The sequence below is a fragment of the Lactuca sativa genome, chromosome 5, assembly GCF_002870075.4.
Source record: "Lactuca sativa cultivar Salinas chromosome 5, Lsat_Salinas_v11, whole genome shotgun sequence".
NCBI classification, from domain to species: Eukaryota; Viridiplantae; Streptophyta; class Magnoliopsida; order Asterales; family Asteraceae; genus Lactuca; species Lactuca sativa.
This window is the reverse complement of record NC_056627.2, coordinates 239,664,032-239,689,483: the sequence shown is the minus strand read 5'-3', so window position 1 is coordinate 239,689,483 and position 25,452 is coordinate 239,664,032. Positions and strand designations below refer to the sequence as shown.

General features: G+C 40.7%; 1 pseudogene; it reads right to left on the bottom strand.

Annotated features, from left to right (window-relative positions):
- Positions 1–1,582: 1,582 nt before the first annotated feature.
- The window catches only part of LOC111897940 (glucan endo-1,3-beta-glucosidase 14-like), an 81,776-nt pseudogene continuing 57,906 nt past the window's right edge, over positions 1,583–25,452 (bottom strand).

The following is a 25,452-nucleotide window of genomic DNA, read 5'->3' as shown; positions in this document are numbered from 1 at the left end:
TTCCGGTAGTATAGGCCTCTACTACCATTCACACCTACTCATACTCGTCCCAAGTATTGTCTCGCAGTTTTCCAAGTCACCATGCACATATTTCACATAATCATTTAACACAAAGGATAAAATAACTAAGCTTGATATTATTTCTTGAAACGATTACATAGGTGTTCAAGTTCACCCTAAACTATGCCTCTAATAGGCTACGTCATATGAACTATTCTCTTGGCTACTTCGTAACTCGATGTTCGGGTATGAATTCCTCATCCTCGATTCCTCGTGTTGTTTTCTGCTTCATCGAGGATCATGTGGAATGCCCTTGGCCTTGGTGGTGTATCTGGCATCGCTGCCTCGTTTTTCTTCGGGTAGTCTTTGGAAACATGCCCTTCTTTGTTATCTGTAACACACCCTCTTTTTGGATGCACACTTGCTGTCATAATGCCCAGTTTTTCCACATTTGTAGCAAGTCACTTCTTTGCTACATTTCCCGAAGTGTTTCTTTTTACACTTCTCGCATCACTTAGCTTCACCCCTCCTCCTCCTTCACACTTTGAGAATTTTCTTTCTTTATTGGACTTTGCAGATCCCTCATGCTTCCTTTTCTCGCCAACTTCAGCTTTCTCCAGACTCTTTTCTCTTATTTGGGTCTCCATATACTTAGCAGCCCAGATGGCGGCTTTCAGAGTGGTTGCTTGTTTGAAACCTAGTGTGTCGAATCTAGGGTTTCATTGTGTGATCGTCAGATCATTCATTTTTAGATCTGATTTGTTTGAAAATTCTCCGTTACCGCGAAGTTTTTTTTGGTTTCCCTTGTAGATTTGCTGGTGAATCTTGTTGATCATGAAGGATCTGTGTCTGGTTGGTGTCTTCCACGTGAAGTTGTTTCAACCTCTGTGTTCCTCTTCTCCTTGCTCAATCTCGATCTAGGGTTTAAGTAACTTTGTTAGGGAACGAATTTCGAATATGAAATAACTCCTTGTGAGAATGGTTTCGAATCTGAAACAACTCTACAGGGAATGAACCCTAGGATAGGCAAGTGTTCGATTCTGCACTTCAAAAGTGTCTATTGGACTGTTGTGATGATTTCTTGTTGCTTTTTCTTTCTTTTTAGCTGTAGTTGTGGGAGATCCTGGTTTCTTGCATACACCAGTTATTACTTGCATTTTCTTGCTTATTTCTTGTGGTTTTCTCGACTTTGTATTGGTTGTCTTGGGCCCCAACATAACGTGGTGACCATTTGGACACTAAATCAATACAATTGTTTGTTTTCTTTATTGATTTCTTTATTTGTGTTGTGAATCTTGCTTGTTAATTGTGTATCTTAATCTGTGTCTATGGCTGGTCCTACTGATCCTCCTGGAGGAAGTGGAAATAATTATCAAACTAACTTTGACGATCCTCTCTACATTCACTACTAGAAAAACATCCTTTTACGACGCTCATTGCGCGTCGTAAAAGGCTCAGACGACGCGCAAATGCGCGTCAAGGAAGGCCCTGTCGTAAAGAGAGACGACGTGCTTTTGCGCGTCGTATATAGACAATGCGCATTTACGACGCTCATTTACGACGCGCAATTACGACGCGCCTTTACGACACGCAATGCGTATCAAGGAAGGGACTGTCATAAAGAAAGACGACACGCTTTCGCGTGTCGTAACCTTACGACGCGCGTGTTAATGACACGCAATGCGCATCAAGAAAGCCCCTGTCAAGAAAGGCCATGTCATAAATGAAGATGACACACATTTTTGCGTATCATAATTTTAAATGTTTTAAAAAAAATAATATTTATAGATTTGCTAAATTTCAAATTAAATAATACATTAAAAATCTCATAATACAAAATAAAATACCATAAATAACAAAGATAATTCATTTCACTAATATGTCAAATACAAATAATTATTGTAAAAGTGAGTAAATGTTATAAAAAAATGAACTCATTTATATACAATTGCATCATCTAGCTTACTATGTGCCAACAACTCTCTGTGTGTTTACTTTTGCTTGAGTCTCGTTTCCTCCAAAGCTTCTAGCCATACCAAAATATTATATCTTGAGTCTCGTTTCAAGAACCAAAATCACCTTCAATCACCCAATTAAACTCTAATGTTAGTAGACTGAGAGTTCCAGAATCAAGTTTACATCCATCACCTTCAATCACCCAATTAAACTCTAGATCTTCTGTTGTTTGAAAGAAATTGGTGTTTGTGATCTATGAACAAAAAATGCAAAGACCAAGGTTAACATTTTCTATATAGAAAGCACAACTGGACATATGAATATATAATACGCAACATAAACATTTTCATGAAATGATATAGACAAATAAGTAAGAGTGATGATATTGATACCTTAATTACCATTGGTGAACGAAATTTTAATTGGTTGATAGCAATACTTGACCTCTGAAAACAAATAAACAAAGGATCGCATCATAATTAGCTCAATGAAGTAATTCTTATACATTGTCTCTACCAAAAGATTCATCATGGAAACATTTTTGTAGGAAATAACTAAACAAAAACCTACATACTAAGCAAAAAAATTATAGTAATCACCATTTAGAGCAGGATGAGGAGTCCGATCAGGCCATATGAAACCATTTAAGCAGAAATTTAATTCATTTGGTGTATCTCCAAAGTCACCTCCATATGCCCAGTATTTGCTACCATTTTCATTTTCCTTGAGTAACCGCTGAAACCAGATGCAAATATTTAGAACTACCCTTGCACCACATTTACAATTTTATAAAATTCAAGAAATGAGTTTCTAACCTTGTCTTACTGTAATCAGTTATAGTCCCGTTGCAAGTCCAATCGCTTAATTTCTTTTTTTTTTATCTTAATAATTTATTAGAAAAAAATGTATGCCAACTGTTTTCATGCATTAATATTTAATAGCCACGACTTTGCAAGCTTGACCAAAGAACTTTGTATGCCAACTGTTTTCATGCATTAATATTTAATAGCTAATACCATGCATATAAACATTAAAAAATTAATTAGTTAAAACTCTCTATTTATTCACAGCTATGAATTACATTACAAAATGATTACATTTGGAAAGGGCATTTATGTCTTTTCCTCCACAGTCAAAGTTTTAATTATAATTTATAACTACATTACTAGCAAACAGGGAAAAGTTGGAGCAGGTGTATGAAAAGGATTGTGAGATATGCATACCATGAACAGGCTTCTCTACAAAAGGCTTCCAAAATCGCTGCCCATGAACCTCAACAAAATCTTCTTCCTCAACAAAATACTCCAAATCTTGATATGGTTTGTCCCTATTTACTAATGCATATCTTGGAACTGGAATTCCATACAATTCTAGGCACTTGATGATGTTTAAAATGAAAACAGAAAAGAGAGAGAGAGAGAGAGAGAGAGAGAGAGAGAGAGAATCACCATTAGTAACTGGGGAAGACTAGAACTAACGATATAGATATTAGCAAAACATGTATTTATTAAAAAAATTTAAACGCTATACCTTATATACTTTCCTCCGGTCATGAAGAAGGTGTTGTGGTCCCAATTCATTTACAAGGAAAGGTCTGAAACAAAGAATATTTAAAAGGTAACATGAGTAACCATGTTTTTTTGTTTGATTGTTGGTAGCTATAAAAAATGTATGTTAATGAAAAACTAGTATAAGAAAACAAATGTCACCTTCAAACTGAGAATACTAATCTTAGTATGAAGGTAAGAGAAACACATACTTCCTTAGTGCAACATAAGCTTCAACTTTTTTAAGAGGATATCCGGAGGAATGGAAAGCAATCAAACAATCACATATTGGCCACCTGAAATAGCAAACCATATAATCAAAGACTAGAAAACAGTAATTGAAGTCCAAATTTGTAACCTTGTTGTTGAAGAATCATCAACACCAGGGACAATAATTGAAGCTCCATCAACATCAAGGCCTATAGTGGAGGTGCCTTTGTCACCAGAGCCTATAATTGAGGTTCCCACAACACCAGAGCCAGAACAGATGCAACAAGAACTTGATATGGAGGATTTTTGTGAAGAAGATGGTGAAGAAATTCCTATGATTAAACTAAAAATGGAAGAGTTTACTCAGAATTTGAAGACTTACATGGAAAGACACGTGGAACTTGGAGAAAGTGACCTGTCAAAAGCACTAATTTCCTTAACTTCAGAAGCTGCAGCAATCCCTGTACCTAAACTTCAAAATGTCAGCCAACTAAGAACAGAACACCAAGTGTAAGTAATTGTGAAAAGATGATGTTATTTGTATAAGTTGTGTGGTTTGTGAATTCTAATTGGCGTTTTTTATATCAATTTTGCAGATATGAGCTTCCAGATTCACATCCTCTTTTGGAAGGGGTAAGTGTAGTAATGTAGTAGCATACTATACCTTATGAAGAATATGAAATGCTCTTGATTTGATTTCTGTTTCTTAACAAATGTGTCATAAACTACAGATGGACACGCGAGAGCCTGATGATCCTTGCTCGTACCTTCTTGCAATTTGGACACCTAGTGAGTGGATGAAATGAAAATGAGAGAATTAAATAAATGGTTTTGTGAAAGTAAAATGATGATGAAAAGAAGATGGATTGTATATCTGCAGGAGCTTTATCAATGTCCTCAAAAACAACCCTAAGTCCATTAATGATAGCCTATAAGTAGCCAAAAAAACATCCATATTAGAATTACACTACAAATAACTAATTAAGTATAAAAAAATGAAGTAACTAACCTGAGTAAGGGAACCAGGCTGCCACCTAAACTCACCAGGTTGCTCAGCATATACATAACTCCCAATTAGTGTTTTTCTATCAATTTGTTCATCCATATGAATAGAAAGAACTAAAAGAAGAAAAACATCAGATATATTCATAAAAGGAAATATTTAAAGTTGTGAAAGAATTAAGAAATTCAAATAGTATAGACAAAAATAACATACCTTGACTCCCATGCCCCTGGGCTAACCTGCTAATGAGAGCAGTTTTGCCTGCGCCAGCTGAACCATAAACAATCACCATTTTCAATATTTTCAATACCACAAAAACAATCACTATTAAGGAGGTTAATGGGTATCAACACAAGCATTTTCTAACATACAAAAATGTGTATCCAATAGAGTTCAAAAATAAGAATATTTATGTAGAAAACTAAGCTAACCAACATTGCTTAGTGCTTACACAAAGAAGTTTATAACCTAAATCTAAAAAGCAAGTTAATAACATAAAAATTAATAAATAAGTAAGTTCATACTTTATAATACAACACTATGTAAAGAAGAAGAATAATACATATCAAAGTAATCATTAATCATTAAACACAAAACTATCAATTTGTCGACATCATTTGGGAACTTGACTTGAGTAATCGATTAGGAATTTAGGATTTAGGGACATGGAAAAGCTAAATGTTTTAAATAGGAAAGTAAGGTAATTGACAACAAAACCAAACATGGAGTATGTAGATTCAATTAAAAAGTCACGATCAAATATAAGTTTCCAATCCCCCATCCGACCTATCATCGCCATTTTGATATGCATGGGCCACAACAATTCTTAAAGATTGATCTACACAACACTTATCACCAACTCCATGACCAGAAAAACATGGTTGATCAGTCAACACTAAAGACACAACATTAACTGTGAATATTATTGACTAGAACAGATATCATTCTCTCAACTGTAAAACTAATGCTTCCTGTTTTTTGACTTGATGTTTGTGGAAATCAGTGAACCACTTTCGTGGAAGGTGAGCAAACTCTGCATATTCTTTTCCTTCTTCAATCTAATGAATTTGTAGAACAAGAGGACGCCGAGTGACAATTCCTGCAAATAGATGTTAATCATATTTTATATCCAACAAATTGAATCAGAAAACTTTGAAGACATAACAATTACCAGAACCACGAGGCAAAAAATCATTGCCAACTACACTCTCCAGAACAGATGATTTTCCAGAGCTCTAAAAACAATTTATGGAAAGTGATTAGAGTGAACTGTGAAGTACATGTGCAAGAATAAAAACAGCTTACACAAACAGTTTTACACTTTCATCTAAATCAATAAGTTAAATGTAGTTATGTTAATAGATATGAACAGCCATTATCAGGGGTTAGAATTACAGATCATCGTGTTGAAATATGAAATAAAGATCAAAGACACACAAACACCATAAATTAAAATTGAGAACCTAAATGCTTGCAAGAAGATTAAGTGAATTAAGTCATTGATCGGATGAAAGAACGCTGAAAAGAAAAGAAATTATGATTGGCGATTAATATCTGCATATTTATACCTGACCACCGATGCCTTCAATTGTAGGCAAGGCGTCCCAGAGAGTAGGAAGAGAGGATTCTTCACTGAAGTCGCCTAGGGTTGTGTATGCTTTATGTAGTTTGTAGACGAGATTAATTAGAGTATCCATTAACAATTACAATCAATAAGATATGACAGATTAATCAAATACGATTAGGTGATTAGGGATTTCATAAATTGCAGATGTAGAGAAAGGCGAGTCTCTTTCTGAATTTGGTATGTAAGGTGTACCTTTCTTCTTCAATAGTCTTTTAGGTAAGTTGAGATTATACGTTCTCGCATTACTCAACATAGCTTCGGCTTCATTCGCATCACCTTTTGAAGCCCAGTCGGTTTCCGATACTATAACCTCCATCTTCTCAAATCCAGCTTTTTCCAAAGCAGCGTAAGTGGCATCGATTTGTGCTTCGAACATGTTATCATAATGTAATTTCGTTTTTGCGTCTTCTATTCCTGCGTTATTTTTGAAGATTGCGTAATCGATGTGTTCGGGATCACTGATGTATGTGAGAAATGGATACGTGTTTATGTAGAAATGGCACTTGATTTGGGAAAAAACTCGAGGAGAGGTTTCATGTAGGGAACTGGGGTTTCCTTAAACGCGCCGGCTGACGGAGGGAACGAACTAGCGAACGCACGGGAGAAATGTGGGCTTGAAACCTCAACATCGTCGGCTAGGTGGAGGGGGTTGAGAGCGGTGTGGATGTTTTTCACCGACGGTAGCAGAACCTCCCATATTTCATGATCACCACCGCTTAGAACCTCGTTTCCAACTACAATTCCACGAATACAGGTCCCTATGCTTATATCTCTCAGGAATTTGTTTCCTAGCCCGATAATGATCTCGATTCCTAATCCTTTGAACGCTTTGAGAATTTCATGATCAAAGTCGTAGTTTCTTGTTGTGCGAGAAAAGAGGAGTGGTGTTGATATTTGGGTTTTTTTGGGGTATTGATCAGAGAGAAGAAGGATGGAAATAAAATGGCGGCCTTTCAAATTTTGGGATTTTCATTTGCCCCAGGCTAAACGCGCGTTTCATTAAATAAAATATAAAGCGACATCCCTACACGGCGCTCATTTTAACATAGGTGCCCTCCGTGTTTTTAGTTTTTTTATATTAGACACTAATTTTAGGGCACGCAAAAATGCGTATCTTCTATCCTTCATCTTTTTTTAAACGGGCGTTACTTTTAGGACACACGGAAAATGCGTATCGTAAATCACTGCATGTCATTGTTTGCGTGTCATTAAAGGGGACTTTTCTAGTAGTGATTCATCCTCCAGATAATGCTATCACAACCATTGTAACTATAAAGTTAATTAGAAATGAAAACTTTTGGTTGCTGAGAAGTTCTATGTCTAGAGCTATTAAGGAGAGAAACAAGTTAGGTTATGTTGATGGAACTCTAAAAAAGAATACTTTTGATAAAGTTAAATAACTAAAATGGGGCAGGGCTAAAGCCGTTGTCTGTTCTTGGATTCTTTCTTCCATTTTTGATTCCGTTTATGCTAGTCATACCTACTTAGAAGTGTTTGAGGACATTTGGAAAAATATTTTTGAAACTTATAATAAATCTGATAGGTATGTGTTTTGGGCCATCTAAATGGATTAATCCCCCACTCTTTAGATCCAAGCTTCATACTTCTCATATACACTGAAAATGTCCTTTTAAGGGTAAAGTTTCCAACTTCACCCATTAATACCTTTACTTAACGGGTTTAGCTCAAGCCCTAACTCTTTAGGACCTAGATCTTGGTCCACAAGCCATCCATACTCCAAACTAAAGCATACAAGTAGAGATCTAGACCCTAAAATCTTCATGAACTCGTAAAGCTTCCACCTTTCACTCCATTCATGGCTTTTTGGAGCTTAAAAGGCCAAAATGACATCCTACGGATTGCATAGGGATTCAATGGCCAGAAAGTTTGCACCTCTATGCCATGAAAGCCCTCCATGGCTCCATATCTGAAGGTATACTCACTTGGGACGTCCATATCCCAAAGATCAAGCTTCTGGGACCAAAAATCCAATAAACAATTGATAAATAGATCTAAGAAGCTACTAAGAAAATTTGAGACTTGTTTACCAGAAAATGTTGAGGAAGAACTGGAGTCTCTGGATCTACTAGCTTCTTCTTGAATCCTCAAGCTTCTCTTTCCTTCACAAGCTTCAAAACACACAAAGTTTCACTCACAAATGGATCACAAGCTTGGGACTTGGAGGTTGGAAATGAGGCCAGCAAGTGGGGATTAGGATGCTTAAATAGGGTGCAAAACCTCGAAGTTAGGTTTTCATTCTGGCAGCACTACTCGTTGAGTTGAGGGCTCTCAACTCATCGATTAGGTTACTTAAAACCCGTGTCCATTCTGCTTTCTACTCGACGAGTTTGGGGCTGCCAACTCGTCGAGTTCCTCTACAAAAATGAATAAATTATAATTTAAATGCGTACTAGGAACCAAATGTTAAAAAAGGGTATAATTAGAAGGAAGGAATTGACTGTGAGGAGACTTTTTCTCTTGTACCAAAATTATTATCAGTCCGAATTGTTATATCTTTTGTTGTTCATAATTCTTGGCCTTTATGTAACGCCTACAAATTTGGGCTAGTTAATTTAGAGACAATGAATGTCAAAATAATAAATAATCTCAACCAAGTTATAGTATATGTCACAAGGGTTCCTTACATATAAAGAACACCAAAATCCGAATTATAACGAAAAAGTTATGACCTGTCGAAGTTTTAAGGCTAAACAACACGACACCGCGTAACATAAAAAGTGAATTTTTGATAAACTACTTTTTAGCCTTAGAGATCTACATGAAAGTTGTATTATACATTAAACAGAGAGCATGCATATAAAGAACGTCCAAATCTGACTTTGTAAAAGGAAGTTATGAATTTTCTAAGATTTGGCATAGCAGTGTGCAGCCCAGAATTTGAATTTTGGATCGGTCAATTTTTATCCAAAATAATATAAAAGAGAAATGAAGATATCGTTAATAGGAGTTCAGTGATAAAAAGACAGACAAAAACAGAGCTCATATGCGAAAGAGATGGACGAAACTTAGTCCTTACTCTTCGAGCGCGATGAATTCGATACAGTTTTGTAAATCTGAGATAGAATGAGAATTAGCCAATGGGGTCTAAATGAAAGTTGTAGTACTCGTAAATACCAACGCGTGGATATAAAGAATGTCGATAATAGAGCTCGTATGTTAAAGATATGGATGAAACTTAGTCCCTACTTTTCGAGCGCGATAAATTCGATATAATTTTGTAAATCGGAGATAGAATGAGAATTAGCCGACAGGGTCTAAATGAAAGTTGTAGTACTCATAAATACCAAAGCATTGATATAAAGAACTTAGAAAACGGATCTCGTACGCAGAAGATACGGATGAAACTTAGGTCCTACTCTGTGATTAAACCCCTATAAATAAAGGATGAATTTTTTATATTTTCTTCACACCATAAGCCTTTCTTACTCTCTATAACTTCTCTATAGACTCCTAAAACCCCTCTAAATCCCTAGTAACCTTAACGTGCTAGAGGAAAGCCTCGGAGCGCCCAAAGGCTCCGAGAAAAAGAGCTTTTCGGCTCAGATGCTCTACTCCAGCGGAGCCCGGTTTTTTAGCAAAACCCGCTGTAAGAGAGATACGTCTACCCTACTTTAAATCTAGCTTATATTTAAATATAGCATTGTTATTCTGAACTTATAAACAAGATTTATCAGTGATTCCAAGTCTTTATACTGATAGATCTACTTACGGGGATGATATATAGGCTGTGATTTAGTGAGGTATTTAAAGTGGGATTTCCAACCAGTATACTTCGTATACCAAACGGACCCTACCTCCGATATGATCATACCTGGTTGTTCCTTACTTGATACATCATGAAAGTAGACTTTGATTTAATGATGAAGCTAAACTAATAATTAGTTGCAATAAAGATTAGACTAAAACTTAGCGATAATAATGCTACGTTTCGTAAAGAAAAATAGAATCGTTAGAAGCGAAGCGTTGCCCGAGTTTGGAATCATCACTTTGACAAGTGAGTGTGTAGTCCCTTTCGTGAACATGATTGAAACATCCCAAAAACACAGTCTGAAAATTTCTTTTAAAACATTACTAAAACCATATTTATAAAACTATATCATAAGTCATAACATAATTTTTTGAGTATAAATTCCAAAATATAATCTCATTATCAAGGTATAAACATCCCAGGCTGAACAAATGGTGTGTGCACTGCAATCTTCCCGAGCTCCTCTTTTGAAAACTGAGTACCTGAAACCAAAACTGCAAACCGTAAGCACGAAGCTTAGTGAGCTCCCCCAAACTACCACATACCATACAACATATAACGCACATACTGGGCCTTTCCCACTGCATCGGACTAATGTCCGGAAACTGCATCGGGCCGAAGCCCGGACTAACTGGGACCATGTCCCCTGCATCGGACCGAAGTCCGGAAACTGCATCGGGCCGAAGCCTGGACTAACTGGGACCATGTCCCCTGCATCGGACCGAAGTCCGGAAACTACAACGGGCCGAAGCCCGGACTAACTGGGACCATGTCCCCTGCATCGGACCGAAGTCCGGAAACTGCATCGGGCCGAAGCCCGGACTAACTGGGACCATGTCCCCTGCATCGGACTGAAGTCCAGAAACTGCATCGGGCCGAAGCCCGGACTAACTGGGGCCTTGCCCCCTGCATCAGACCGAAATCCGGAAACTGACTGGGACCTTGTCCCCTGCATCGGACCGAAGTCCGGCTAACTGCATCGGACCGAAGTCCGAAACTAACTGAACAAAGCATAACACAAACATATCAACTAACATGGACACACATATACTGCATACTGCATTGGGCCGTGACCCGGAACACATAACACATAAATCCTGTCTGAGCCACCAAGGCATCAAACATACTAACTACTGCATCGGACCGAAGTCCGAAAACTACTGCTAGCTAAACAGGCCGGCATTGTGGCCTTAGACCCGTTCCTACTAGAAGGAAACTCACCTGAACTGCTGAGCTCTGCCGATAATCCTCTGGCTGCTAATCGACAATCCCCTGATCCGCTGCTTCTCTAGCCCTCCGAGCTATCAATATCAATATGACACTTAGTCTGATAGTCATCTAAAAGTCAACTAAGTCAACTCTGGTCAAAGTCAAAATCCTGGTCAAAGTCAACCTTCCAGGTCAACCCTACTCGTTGAGTCCACCTACTGACTCGCCGAGTTCATATGCTCAGGGTCCTTCTATTCGCGACTCGACTCGCCGAGTCAGTCCATGACTCGCCGAGTCCAACGATTTCCGAGTCCTGTCCTGTCCAACTCGCTGAGTCTCCACCCGACTCACTGATTCGAGTCTCAACTCGAAGGGTTTGGGGTTTCGCGACTTGACTCGCCGAGTCCACGAATAGACTCGCCGAGCCCAAGGCTATCTTCAACCAACTCGTCGAGTTGTTCTTCCAACTCGTCGAGTTCATGCCCAACTTCATCCGACTCGACGAGTTGTTCATCCCACTCGTCGAGTTCCTCCTCATCTTCATGCTACTCGCCGAGTCCACTCGAAGGACTCGCCGAATCCATTCAGATCTACATAAATGCAGAGGACTTTTGAGTCATGCATGGACTCCAAACTGTAGATCCACTCTTCTAAATTCTATTCCTTACGTAAAGTGGCAAACTTTACGTGTGGCTAAGGAGATCTAGGCTCAAAACACTATAAACTAGGGTTTAAGACAAAGGGGCTTAACAATCAACCCAAAGACTGATGCTTTATGATTCTCTAGGCCAAGATACACTTAGATCTGAAGTAGCAACTTCAGATCTGGGCTTCTAACTCGAAATGGTTCTTAAACTTGCCCTAAAAGCCCCAAATCCCGTGATAAAGGTTGATCTATATGCAAAAGAGGGAAGGTAGCGACTCATTACCTTCAAATGTTCTGGAAGACCTCACAAACTCTGGATCTACTACCAATCCTTGAATCCCCAATGGGTGCCTTCTTCCTTCTTCCTTCAAATCACCCAAAATGGCAAGAAAGCTTGAATGAGCAACAATGGAGGCTTAGGGTTTCTGGTTCTGGACTATAGGGGCCGCAACTGAGCCCTAGGGAAGAGAATAAGATGCTTAAATAGGGTACCAAGTCCCGAAATTAGGGTTTCCCAACCCAGACCAGACTCGCCGAGTCCATTTGCCGACTCGCCGAGTCGGGTACTTACTTTACACCCGGATCCCGCTCCGACTCGCCGAGTTCCTCCCTGGACTCGACGAGTCAACCCTCTTTAACTTAGGGTTTTTCCTTTCCTTTCTTGACCTTTCTGATTCGGGTGTTACAACTCTCCCCCACTTAAACTAAACTTCATCCTCGAAGTTCTCTATGATCAACTGACCTGCAATCCACCTCAACACCCTGCTTGGTGACTTTAACCCTTTTGTCCATCACTCCAGCCACTCACAGTGCTGGTCACTACTGTTGGTACATACTGAATTCTTCTGTTTTCCATTATTTCCTTAACGTTACTTCCTCCGACTGAAAATTCTGTTACCCCTCATCCGCCTACCGGATGCACTGAAACCACCCTGGTCCAACTAATCTGTCGATATCTGAGTTACCGGACTCCTACCGGTCCCTATACCCCATCGCAACCTACTAGTTGCTTCCAGCGACTTCTGAAGATACTTCGATTATATATAACTTTTCTATCCACTCTGCCGCTCATACTGAAACGATGCTGCTGGAACCAGCTTGCTTATCTCTCATCTGATTGCTCAACTCCTACTAACTCGAGCCTTCCATCCTAAAAGAAAAGCCACCCGCCTAGCTATCCTTACAGATCACTTATACTTGGACGAAGGCTCAACTGATCCTGCTGAGAGGGACTTGCCATTTCCAAATCAACCAACTATACCGTCAGCACTTGCATTCCAACACACATACTAATACTGACCATTACACTGCAACTATCCGAAACACTGAACTGCCTGCAACACCGAACTGCCTAAAACACTGAATTGCCTGAAACACTGAACTGCCTGAAACACGGAACTGATTGAAACACTGAACTGCCTGAAACACTGAACTGACTGAAACACTGAACTGCCTGAAACACTGAACTGCCTGAAACACTGAACTGACTGATACTCTGAACTGACTCAAACACAGAACTGCCTGAAACACTGAACTGCCATAAGGCTGCTTCCCAAATATCTCGAGACCTTCCTGGTTTCCAATCATTCGTTGGTTATCTACAATACTGAGTTCCAACTCAACTGTGGAGTCAAAGGACTCCTCACTTAGTCGCTCCCACGACTTCTTGAACAAAATCTTTCTCTGGAACTAGTTTCCACTAGTTATCCTGTCACTGTGGCTCTAACAACCTTTCGATCCACCGATCAGGTCCAAACGTCACATCCTGACATCATCAATTCCACGACTAACAACATGATGGCTCCCAGACTGACGGTAGCCCTTAACATACCCGAACCCCAACGGTCCACTGCTACTCTGATCTCATAACTGAGGTGACGATCTACTGAAAAATCGCCGACTTAACCATAACTGAACCATTTGGGAAATCCAAAATCTAACCCGTGGATTCCCATATCCTCACTACTGCATCCGAACGGGTGGGTACTACTACTTCCCCCCGCCCAACAACGTGCTCATGCTGCCTACCAACCTGATAAAGGCCACGGCTACACCCGTGGACTTACAACTCTCTAATACTATCTGGCTGCCAGTGAATGCTACGGCTACCCCCGCAGACTTACAACACTCTACTACTATTTGACTGCTAGTGAATGCTACGGCTACCCCCGCAGACTTACAACACTCTACTACTATCTATCTGCTAGTGAATGCTACGGCTACCCCCGCAGACTTACAACACTCTACTACTATCTAACTGCTAGTGAATGCTACGGCTACCACCGCAGACTTACAACACTCTACTACTACCTAACTGCTAGTGAATGCTACGGCTACCCCCGCAGACTTACAACACTCTACTACTATCTAACTGCTAGTGAATGCTACGGCTACCCCCGTAGACTTACAACACTTTACTACTATTCCGAGGACATCCTGACTATCCCTAGTCCTGCTAGTGATTCCTCATCCTGATTTCTCAAAACCAGTCCTCTGTCTTTGAATACTGCATCAACCTCGACATCTTATATCCTTGATATACTTAGCGCTTCGTCGAGGAATTCTTCGGCTTGGTTCCTAAACCAACCGTCTACTAATCCGGATACAAGAAGCTATTGTTGGGAAGTTTCCAAACTCCCAACTCCTGAATCTACACAATTCTGCATGCTGACTCTGTCACTGGCTACTAATACGAAAGCATCTCTTGCTAACCGTTCTCAGGATCCTCATTCCGACTCACTTGAGTCCTACAGGTGGTCCTCCAATCCTGGATTCCCAACCAGCTTCTAACCATCTCAACTACATGAACTAAATGCTGGGAAGGTCCTCAAACTCCCAATTCTGAACTCCTCAATCCATCAATCACTGTGCTACTATCTTTTCTTCTCAGAGGCCACGCACTCATTCTGGGTCTACGAGGCTCTTATCCTTGTATATTCGGAGGGTTCTCCCCCACTTGGATTCGGCTAACTCCTTACTGCTCACTGGTCGAAAGGATTCCCCAACCTTCCTTCCATTAAAAGGGCGATATGCTGTCCGCCAACGTTTACCCCTGCCAGCGCTCCAACTAACTCTTACTAGATCCGCACCCTTCTTGCTATCTGACTGAGCACCCTTCGATCCTTAACGGTATTTGCTTTAGGGACTACATCCCGAGGACCTGCGTTTGGGGTGCACATCCCCAACCCACTTCCTTACTGACCGCTAGCTACTCCACTAACAAACTCTGGATTATCACTACTGAGAATATAACTGACCATTACCCGACTAACGCCTTCCGCAAGTAGTAAGGCACTACTGAATCTTACACATACATGTTACAGTTACTGTATCCGAAGTAACCTGATCTAGAGGGGACGACCTCTAATTCACCATTCAATTCCAAGGTATGTAGATGGCATAAAACTTCGTCACAAGCAGGTAATATAATACCTAACACAAATGCTTATTGACATCAATGCAGCAACATAACAATAATATCATGAATAATATTTGACAGGGAGGTAAAAGATACATACCTCCATCACTCAGCGCTACTCGAATCCTTGATGAAATCAACCGGAAAACTTGGCTCCAAGCCGTGGGCCCCCTTGCCCGGCCTCGGCAACCACTGGCGGTACTTGAAGTCCCAAGGGCAGGAGCTGGCACCTGCCCTGCTTTATACAAACTCGGACAGTGTGCCTTCTTGTGGCCCCTCTGACTGCAATGGAAACATATCGGATCAAGTCCATGGGCGATGGTAACAATACAATCCCTGCTAAAATGGCCAATCTGGCCGCACTTGAAACATCCGGCATCGCCACCACTTCTACGCCTGCACGCACCCAGGTGCGTCTTACCGCACTTCCTGAATCGACTACGGCTCTGATAGTCCCTTGTCCTCAAATCCGATCCCTTGGGCCTCTTACCCAAACCTGTGGCTACCTGAGTCTCATCCGTTTTCCTCTTCCCTTCCAATTCCCTGCCCGTCTCTCGCTCCTGCGTTACCTTGTCGACACCGCCCGTCAACTGAACAACAGCTGTCTGATCCTGGAGCTTCGCAATCAACCTATCAGTGATCCTCACAACCATGTCGGGCAGATCCTCGTGAATGGCTCGCATAACGTCCTCAGCTATCCAATCATGCAAAGGTCTCTCTTGGAGACAGGGTGCCCCACTCACTCCTGTCCCCTGATGATAAGAGCTAAAAATGGGAACTCCCTCCTTGATGGATCCCTAAACTCCATAAGCATCAGGCTCTATACAAGCCCCAATCTGTCCTGAAACTATCCCGGCCCTAGAGGCCTCCAAATGACTGTCCATAAGCTCCACGATGGCCTCTCTAAGCGAACCAAAAATCACTGGAGTCTGATCAATGATGTTGCGCATGATCTCTGCAGAAATGACATCCCTCATCTGATCATCAAGCTGCCCGACTCTAGAACCTGAGCCAGATCCCTCCCCGATACCCGAACTGCTAACTGGTAACTCGCGCAATGTCACCATGCTGAAAATATAACAATTCCTAATCAATTTACACACTACTGCTGAGGGATCTCTCACACACTCAACTAGTTCCCTGGTTTTGCCTTAGCCCCTCTTGAATCGAGTACGAATCCTCTGCTTTCAGTAGTACGGGCCCATAATACCTTCCACATTTATCCGTACTTTCCTCAAGAGTTACCTCAACTCCACCAAGTCCCCTTTTCTCTACTACCGATCTTTGCTACTCTCATCCTCACTCCTGTCCCCTGATGATAAGAGCTAAAAATGGGAACTCCCTCCTTGATGGATCCCTAAACTCCATAAGCATCAGGCTCTATACAAGCCCCAATCTGTCCTGAAACTATCCCGGCCCTAGAGGCCTCCAAATGACTGTCCATAAGCTCCACGATGGCCTCTCTAAGCGAACCAAAAATCACTGGAGTCTGATCAATGATGTTGCGCATGATCTCTGCAGAAATGACATCCCTCATCTGATCATCAAGCTGCCCGACTCTAGAACCTGAGCCAGATCCCTCCCCGATACCCGAACTGCTAACTGGTAACTCGCGCAATGTCACCATGCTGAAAATATAACAATTCCTAATCAATTTACACACTACTGCTGAGGGATCTCTCACACACTCTACTAGTTCCCTGGTTTTGCCTTAGCCCCTCTTGAATCGAGTATGAATCCTCTGCTTTCAGTAGTACGGGCCCATAATACCTTCCACATTTATCCGTACTTTCCTCAAGAGTTACCTCAACTCCACCAAGTCCCCTTTTCTCTACTACCGATCTTTGCTACTCTCATCCTAGGCTTGCCCTAGGGAACCTCTGACTCTACCCAAACAGTCCTCAGCTACTAAAGGCCTCCTTGTAATGCCAATTAGCCACCACCTGAATACCATCACATGTGACGAGGCTCAGATAATCCTTCGAGTAAAAGACTCGTCCCTACAACGGTTGGACTCAGACAAGAGCTGCGCAATAGGGCCAAATCCAGCACTCTGAGACTATTCAACCCTGCTCACATCCGACGTGACGTATTCACCTAATGGCTAACTCCCATCATTCAAAGTTCCACAAAGCACAAAGCAAGCAGCATTCGGACACAGGAAACTACTCATGCAAATCTATTCTCATAACGAGAAACTATACTAGCATACAATGCTAAGCTCATACTATCAGGCATAACCTACACAGGCTATCCTACTACTGTCTACTCAATACTAGGATGAAATTCGTATCAAGCTGAAACACATAAAGCAGGCACATAAGGCATCATCCTAGATCATTAGTCCTATTCTAGCATGCTGTTCTACTGAAACTGAAACTGAACTGATCTGAAACTGAAACTGATAACATAAACTTGTATGGGTAATTTGGGAGTACTTACTTGAGCTCGGATGATTGCATGCACCACACCCTTTTCTCTTACCAAAACTCCTTTCTTTCTGAATTCTTTTGCTTTACTAAAACTGTTTTCTTTCTCACAACTCTTTTTACAAAACTGTCTTTTCCTTTTGAAAACCTTTATACCAATCCCTTAGTTTGAGTTCATACACTCCCGAGGGTATGTCCGAATCCCTCAAACCAAGGCTCTGATACCAACTTGAAACATCCCAAAAACAAAGTCTAAAAATTTCTTTTAAAACATTACTAAAACCATATTTATAAAACTGTATCATAAGTCATAACATAATTTTTCGAGTATAAATTCCAAAACATAATCTCATTATCAGAGTATAAACATCCCAGGCTGAACAAATGGTGTGTGCACTGCAATCTTCCCGAACTCCTCTTTTGAAAACTGAGTACCTGAAACCAAAACTGAAAACCGTAAGCACGAAGCTTAGTGAGCTCCCCCAAACTACCACATACCATACAACATATAAAGCACATACTGGGCCTTGCCCACTGCATCAGACCAAAGACTGGAAACTGCATCGGGCTGAAGCCCGGACTAATTGGGACCATGTCCCCTACATCGGACCGAAGTTCGGAAACTGCATCGGGCCGAAGCCCGGACTAACTGGGACCATGTCCCCTGCATCGGACCGAAGTCCGGAAACTGCAACGGGCCGAAGCCGGGACTAACTGGCACAATGTTCCCTGCATTGGACCGAAGTTCGGAAACTGCATCGGGCCGAAGCCCGGACTAACTGGGACCATGTCCCCTGCATCGGACCGAAGTCTGGAAACTGCATCGGGCCGAAGCCCGGACTATCTGGGACCTTGCCCCCTGCCTCGGACCGAAATCCAGAAACTAACTGGGACCTTGTCCCCTGCATCGGACCGATGTCCGGACTAACTGCATTGGACCGAATTCCGGAACTAACTGAACAAAGCATAACATAAACATATCAACTAACATGGACACACATATACTGCATAATGCATCGGTCCGTGTGTGACATCCCCATTTTCACGGCCAGAAAAGACCGATTTGTTTATGCTTTGTTTTATAAAATCAGAGAAATCTTTTAAAGAAAACAGTTGCGGAATTTGTTCCCAAAACAAAATATGATAAAAATTCTCAAAGCATTTATTTAAAGAAATGTATTTTCATTATATAACAAAATCTCGAGATGTCATGTTCAATACAGACCAAAAGCATAAACATAACAGAATAGACCTTACAACAGTTATTCATAACTACTGGCCTATAATCCAAAATCTCTCGTCAAGTCCACCAACTTATACTCTTGTGCCATTACCTGTAATGCAAAGAAAACTGAGTGGGTCAGACTTGGGAGCCTGGTGAGCATATACGATTTTTGACCCACAATAATATAATTATTATATTCAACCATTAAACAATCAACCCAATTACCCATCACCATTATCTTCTTTATTTCTTAAGGTTTTACCCTATTAATCAACTATCCTTCCTTCATTCATTCCTAAGGATTGACCTAAGGAATTAGCACAAACTTCCATTTCTACATAAGGCGTATCTGCCGACATTATCCTTTAAGCACCTCTGCCAGGATTACGTCATACACTATGAGGGGCGACTGCCAGGTTTATGACATTCTCTTTTAGGCGCATCTGCCGACATTATCCTATAAGCGCATCTGCCAGGATTATCCTATAAGCGCATCTGCCAGGATTATCCTATAAGCACATCTGTCAGGATTACAACATTCACTACTTGGTGCATCCACCGTTATTGTTCTTAAGCGCATCTGCTAGTATTATGATATTCTCTAATTGGTGCATCTGCCAATATCATTCTCAATCATCTTTCATACCTCATCATTTTATCACATACCAACTATCTCATCTACCCATGTTCTATCCAACATATTTGTATATATAAAACACATATACAGTTTAACTCATTTAAAAACTATATAAAACATCTATTCCACACTCATCTCAAATAAACAACAATATATAAACACATAACACGTATTTAATAACAAATACTTCATATTTATGTGTTAGAAGAAAGTAACTACACACTCACTTGATCAGAAGATGATCAGACAGCACTACGGCTTGTAGAAGTAGTATTCTTCGGCAGATCTGGAAGATCTTCACAAAAACCGGACTCCTCGCGGGCAGAGCTTCGGCTCGGGAATCGCACTTCTCGGGATCTTCGGGGCTTCGGGACTTGCTTCGGGGCTCGGGAATGATACCGGGGCTTCGGGATAATTCTTGCATGAAAAACGATGCAAAACGGGAGAGAGAAGAGAGAAAAAGAGCAAATGAGCCGGCTGCCCTCGCATCCTATTTATAGGAGGCTGGAGCCTCGGAGTACGCTGGGCGTACAGCAGTACGCGGGGCGTACGCGTCCGAATCGTCATGACATGCGTCATCCGAAGAACTCGAGTGCGAGGGACGTCACGCTTCGCTGTACGCTGGGCGTACTTCGGATGAGTCCGATGACTCCTCTTCGGATAATACCAAAATTTGGAATTAAATTTAAATATTAAATATTTAATAAACTTCGGAAATTCATATCTTCTTCATACGAACTCCGTTTTCGACGTTATTTATATCCACGCGTAGGTGAGACTACGCTCTACAACTTTCGTTTAGACTCCGTCGGCTAATTTTGACTTTGTTTTTGATTAATTATTTTTAGTAGGCCGGGACAGAAAAACTTCGTTATTAATTCATAACTTCTTCGTTTGACGTCCGTTCCCGCCTAACTTTTCATCGCTTCGATACCAACAATGAGATCTTCGATTCTCGTTTAGATTGATTCGACTAAAAACCGCTCGATCTCAAAGCGAGTATTCGGGCTGCATACTGCTAAGTCGAAACTTCGAAAAATCATAACTTCCTCATACGAAGTCAGATTTGGATGTTCTTTTTAAGCACGCTCATAGTTTAATGAACTCTAAGACTTTCATTTAGATTGCTAAGGCTAAATATCACTCTAACGTAAATTCACTTTTTACGTCATTCAGCGTCGTGCCGATTCTGCCGTGAGACTTCGACAGGTCATAACTTCTTCGTTATAACTCGGATTTCGGCGTTCTTTATATGCACGGAAACCTTGTAACATATACTATAACTTAGTTAAGATTATTCATTCTAAATAATCTTTCATCAAAAATTCATTTTTGACGCCTATCGTCTCTAAATTGACTAGCCCGGATCTACGGGCGTTACAATTATCTGCCCCTTAGGATGATTACGTCCCGGAATCATCAATGAAATAGGACTTGCATAATGATTCCACACATTATTTGTTCATCCTAGGTAATAACCGTAACTTCCATGCTTCCTCGAAAGAGTATTTAACTCTATGGCTTTCTTGACCGCAGAAGATGCCCAATATTGCATCTGCTTATCGTACTATGTTGTACTTTTAATCGTAACCTTCAAGTTACCAAATAAGTCCTCATTGTGGACTCCTTCTTCTTCTCAGGATAAATACTTTCCTTTATCTATTGTAACAAACCGATGGGTCGTGCTCTATTGACCTCTCATCGCACGATGCGACGCTTAGACTCGGTCTTTAGTAAAGTTAAATTCCAGAATGGAATTATACCTTCCTTCATATTCTAATGTGATATAATCACATTTCAGCATGTAGCATTTCTACCTGCAAACTTCTTTTAACAACGAGCGCGACACTATCAATCGCATTAACTTCAACCTTCTGACTTAAGTCAGGTGTTACATCTAACTTGGTCCTCTAGACCACGTAACATACTCCTCGTAGTTGAACTCAAATTTAAACATGACCACTAGGGTCGGAACAAGAACCATCCTACTAGTCACTACCGAAACAAAGGTAATGACACACTTGAACAAAACGGAATCAATTACTAGCTTCTTGGTAACCTTGTGACTTTCCCTGATCCAAGTGCGAGTCCTGTGCTTCCGGTAGTATATGCATCTACTACTTTTCACACCTACTCATACTCGTCCCAAGTATTGTCTCGCAGTCGACCAAGTCACCATACAAGAAAGTCAGACAATCATTCAACACATCAGTTAGCAAAACTAGGGTTTATATTAATTCCTTGAAAATACATTCATCGGCGTAGTGCCCATGCTTTCCACACTTGAAACATGTCACCTCCGCGCCACATTTTCCTGAGTGCTTCTTCTTGCACTTATCGCACCACCTTGCCTCATCCCTTCCTCCTCCTCCAGAATTCGAGAATTTTCTTTTCTCATTAGAACCTGAAGTTCCTTCTAACTTTCTCTTCTCGCCAACTTCAACCTTACTGTCAGTCCTCCCCTTGATCATATTCTCAACAGACTTGGCAGCCCAAATAGCTGCCTCTAGAGTAGGTGTCTGACACACTGGCACCGCATACTCCCAAGGGAGTCCCTTTGCGTACCGGTCGACTTTTGTCAGTTCGTCTGGGACGATGCGCAAAGCAAACTCCATCTTGTCTATGAATGCATTAGTGTATTCATCCACTGACATGCTGCCTTTCTTCAATATCAGAAATTTGTTCTCCAACTCTAGCAGGTTTTGGGCCGAGCAGAACTTGCGCTTGAATTGCACCAAGAACTCTGCCCAGGTCAGTTGCAGTGGCTCATTAGGACTTAGGATCTTCCCCAAGGTGTTCCACCAACGAACAGCCCCACCCTTGAACTGACGTACTGCGAAAGTGGTCTGCAACTTGCCTCTGCAACCACACGTCATGAAGGCTAGCTCCATTTCTGATATCCAATCCATAACTCCGATCGGATCCTCCTTTCCAGTGAAGGTCGATGGTTTGCAAGTTAGAAAATCCTTATACTTGCATCCCATTCCATCATTCCTTCCATTCTAGTTGTTTTGCCTAACTATCGGTGGGTTGGCTTGACCAACAGATCCACTAAAGTTTCCTCCTTCCGAGTGCCCTTCATTTAATTCAGGTTCTTCCACTTGAATTGACAGTTCTTCACGATTCTGTTGAAGCAACCGCCTGGTTTCATCCATCTGACGATCCAACATCGTCTGAATCATCAATTGTACACCAGCCATTGTTATCGGCTCAGGTGCTGCTGCTACGACAGATATTTGCTCAATCACTGGTGGTCGATTCCTGTTTTCATCAGCATTTCCAACTCTACTTCTTGTTCTTACCATTTTTGATCTATACAACGAATAAGGTGAAATTAGATCCTCATTCACGATAGATATTCAAATCATCCTTATCACTCCGAAACGTTTACATGCTAGTCCTAATATAGTAGACGTACGCTTAGAATCCTACACACATAAAGTTTCTAGATCCGGTCGGCAACAGACCATAGATCCGAACAAATAATATCATATATGGAAACATATAACATTTAGCACATAAAGCATTTTAGGCAAGTTTCCTAAAATAAACTAGTGCTCGTGTCTAAAATATCACAGACACACATCTCAAAATTTCACTAAGCATTCTAAGTTTAAGTCTAGAAATCCTACAAATTCCTTGTTCTCTTAAACTAATGCTCTGATACCAACTGTGACATCCCCATTTTCACGGCCAGAAAAGACCGATTTGTTTATGATTTGTTTTATAAAATCAGAGAAATCTTTTAAAGAAAACAGTTGCGGAATTTGTTCCCAAAACAAAATATGATAAAAATTATCAAAGCATTTATTTAAAGAAATGTATTTTCATTATATAACAAAATCTCGGGATGTCATGTTCAATACAGACCAAAAGCATAAACATAACATAATAAGCCTTACAACAGTTATTCATAACTACTGGCCTATAATCCAAAATCTCTCGTCAAGTCCACCAACTTATACTCTTGTGCCATTACCTGTAATGCAAAGAAAACTGAGTGGGTCAGGCTTGGGAGCCTGGTGAGCATATACGATTTTCGACCCACAATAATATAATTATTATATTCAACCATTAAACAATCAACCCAATTACCCATCACCATTATCTTCTTTATTTCTTAAGGTTTTACCCTATTAATCAACTATCCTTCCTTCATTCATTCCTAAGGATTGACCTAAGGAATTAGCACAAACTTCCATTTCTACATAAGGCGTATCTGCCGACATTATCCTTTAAGCACCTCTGCCAGGATTACGTCATACACTATGAGGGGCGACTGCCAGGTTTATGACATTCTCTTTTAGGCGCATCTGCCGACATTATCCTATAAGCGCATCTGCCAGGATTATCCTATAAGCGCATATGTCAGGATTACAACATTCACTACTTGGTGCATCCACCGTTATTGTTCTTAAGCGCATCTGCTAGTATTATGATATTCTCTAATTGGTGCATCTGCCAATATCATTCTCAATCATCTTTCATACCTCATCATTTTATCACATACCAACTATCTCATCTATCCATGTTCTATCCAACATATTTGTATATATAAAACACATATACAGTTTAACTCATTTAAAAACTATATAAAACATCTATTCCACACTCATCTCAAATAAACAACAATATATAAACACATAACATGTATTTTATAACAAATACTTCATATTTATGTGTTAGAAGAAAGTAACTACACACTCACTTGATCAGAAGATGATCAGACAGCACTACGGCTTGTAGAAGTAGTATTCTTCGGCAGATCTGGAAGATCTTCACAAAAACCGAACTCCTCGCGGGCAGAGCTTCGGCTCGGGAATCGCACTTCTCGGGATCTTCGGGGCTTCGGGACTTGCTTCGGGGCTCGGGAATGATACCGGGGCTTCGGGATAATTCTTGCATGAAAAACGATGCAAAACGGGAGAGAGAAGAGAGAAAAAGAGCAAATGAGCCGGCTGCCCTCGCATCCTATTTATAGGAGGCTGGAGCCTCGGAGTACGCTGGGCGTACAGCAGTACGCGGGGCGTACGCGTCCGAATCGTCATGACATGCGTCATCCGAAGAACTCGAGTGCGAGGGACGTTACGCTTCGCTGTACACTGGGCGTACTTTGGATGAGTCCGATGACTCCTCTTCGGATAATACCAAAATTTGGAATTAAATTTAAATATTAAATATTTAATAAACTTCGGAAATTCATATCTTCTTCATACGAACTCCGTTTTCGACGTTATTTATATCCACGCGTAGGTGAGACTACGCTCTACAACTTTCGTTTAGACTCCGTCGGCTAATTTTGACTTTGTTTTTGATTAATTATTTTTAGTAGGCCGGGACAGAAAAACTTCGTTATTAATTCATAACTTCTTCGTTTGACGTCCGTTCCCGCCTAACTTTTCATCGCTTCGATACCAACAATGAGATCTTCGATTCTCGTTTAGATTGATTCGACTAAAAACCGCTCGATCTCAAAGCGAGTATTCGGGCTGCATATTGCTAAGTCGAAACTTCGAAAAATCATAACTTCCACATACGAAGTCAGATTTGGATGTTCTTTTTAAGCACGCTCATGGTTTAATGAACTCTATGACTTTCGTTTAGATTGCTAAGGCTAAATATCACTCTAACGTAAATTCACTTTTTACGTCATTCAGCGTCGTGCCGGTTCTGCCGTGAAACTTCGACAGGTCATAACTTCTTCGTTATAACTCGGATTTCGGCGTTCTTTATATGCACGGAAACCTTGTAACATATACTATAACTTAGTTAAGAT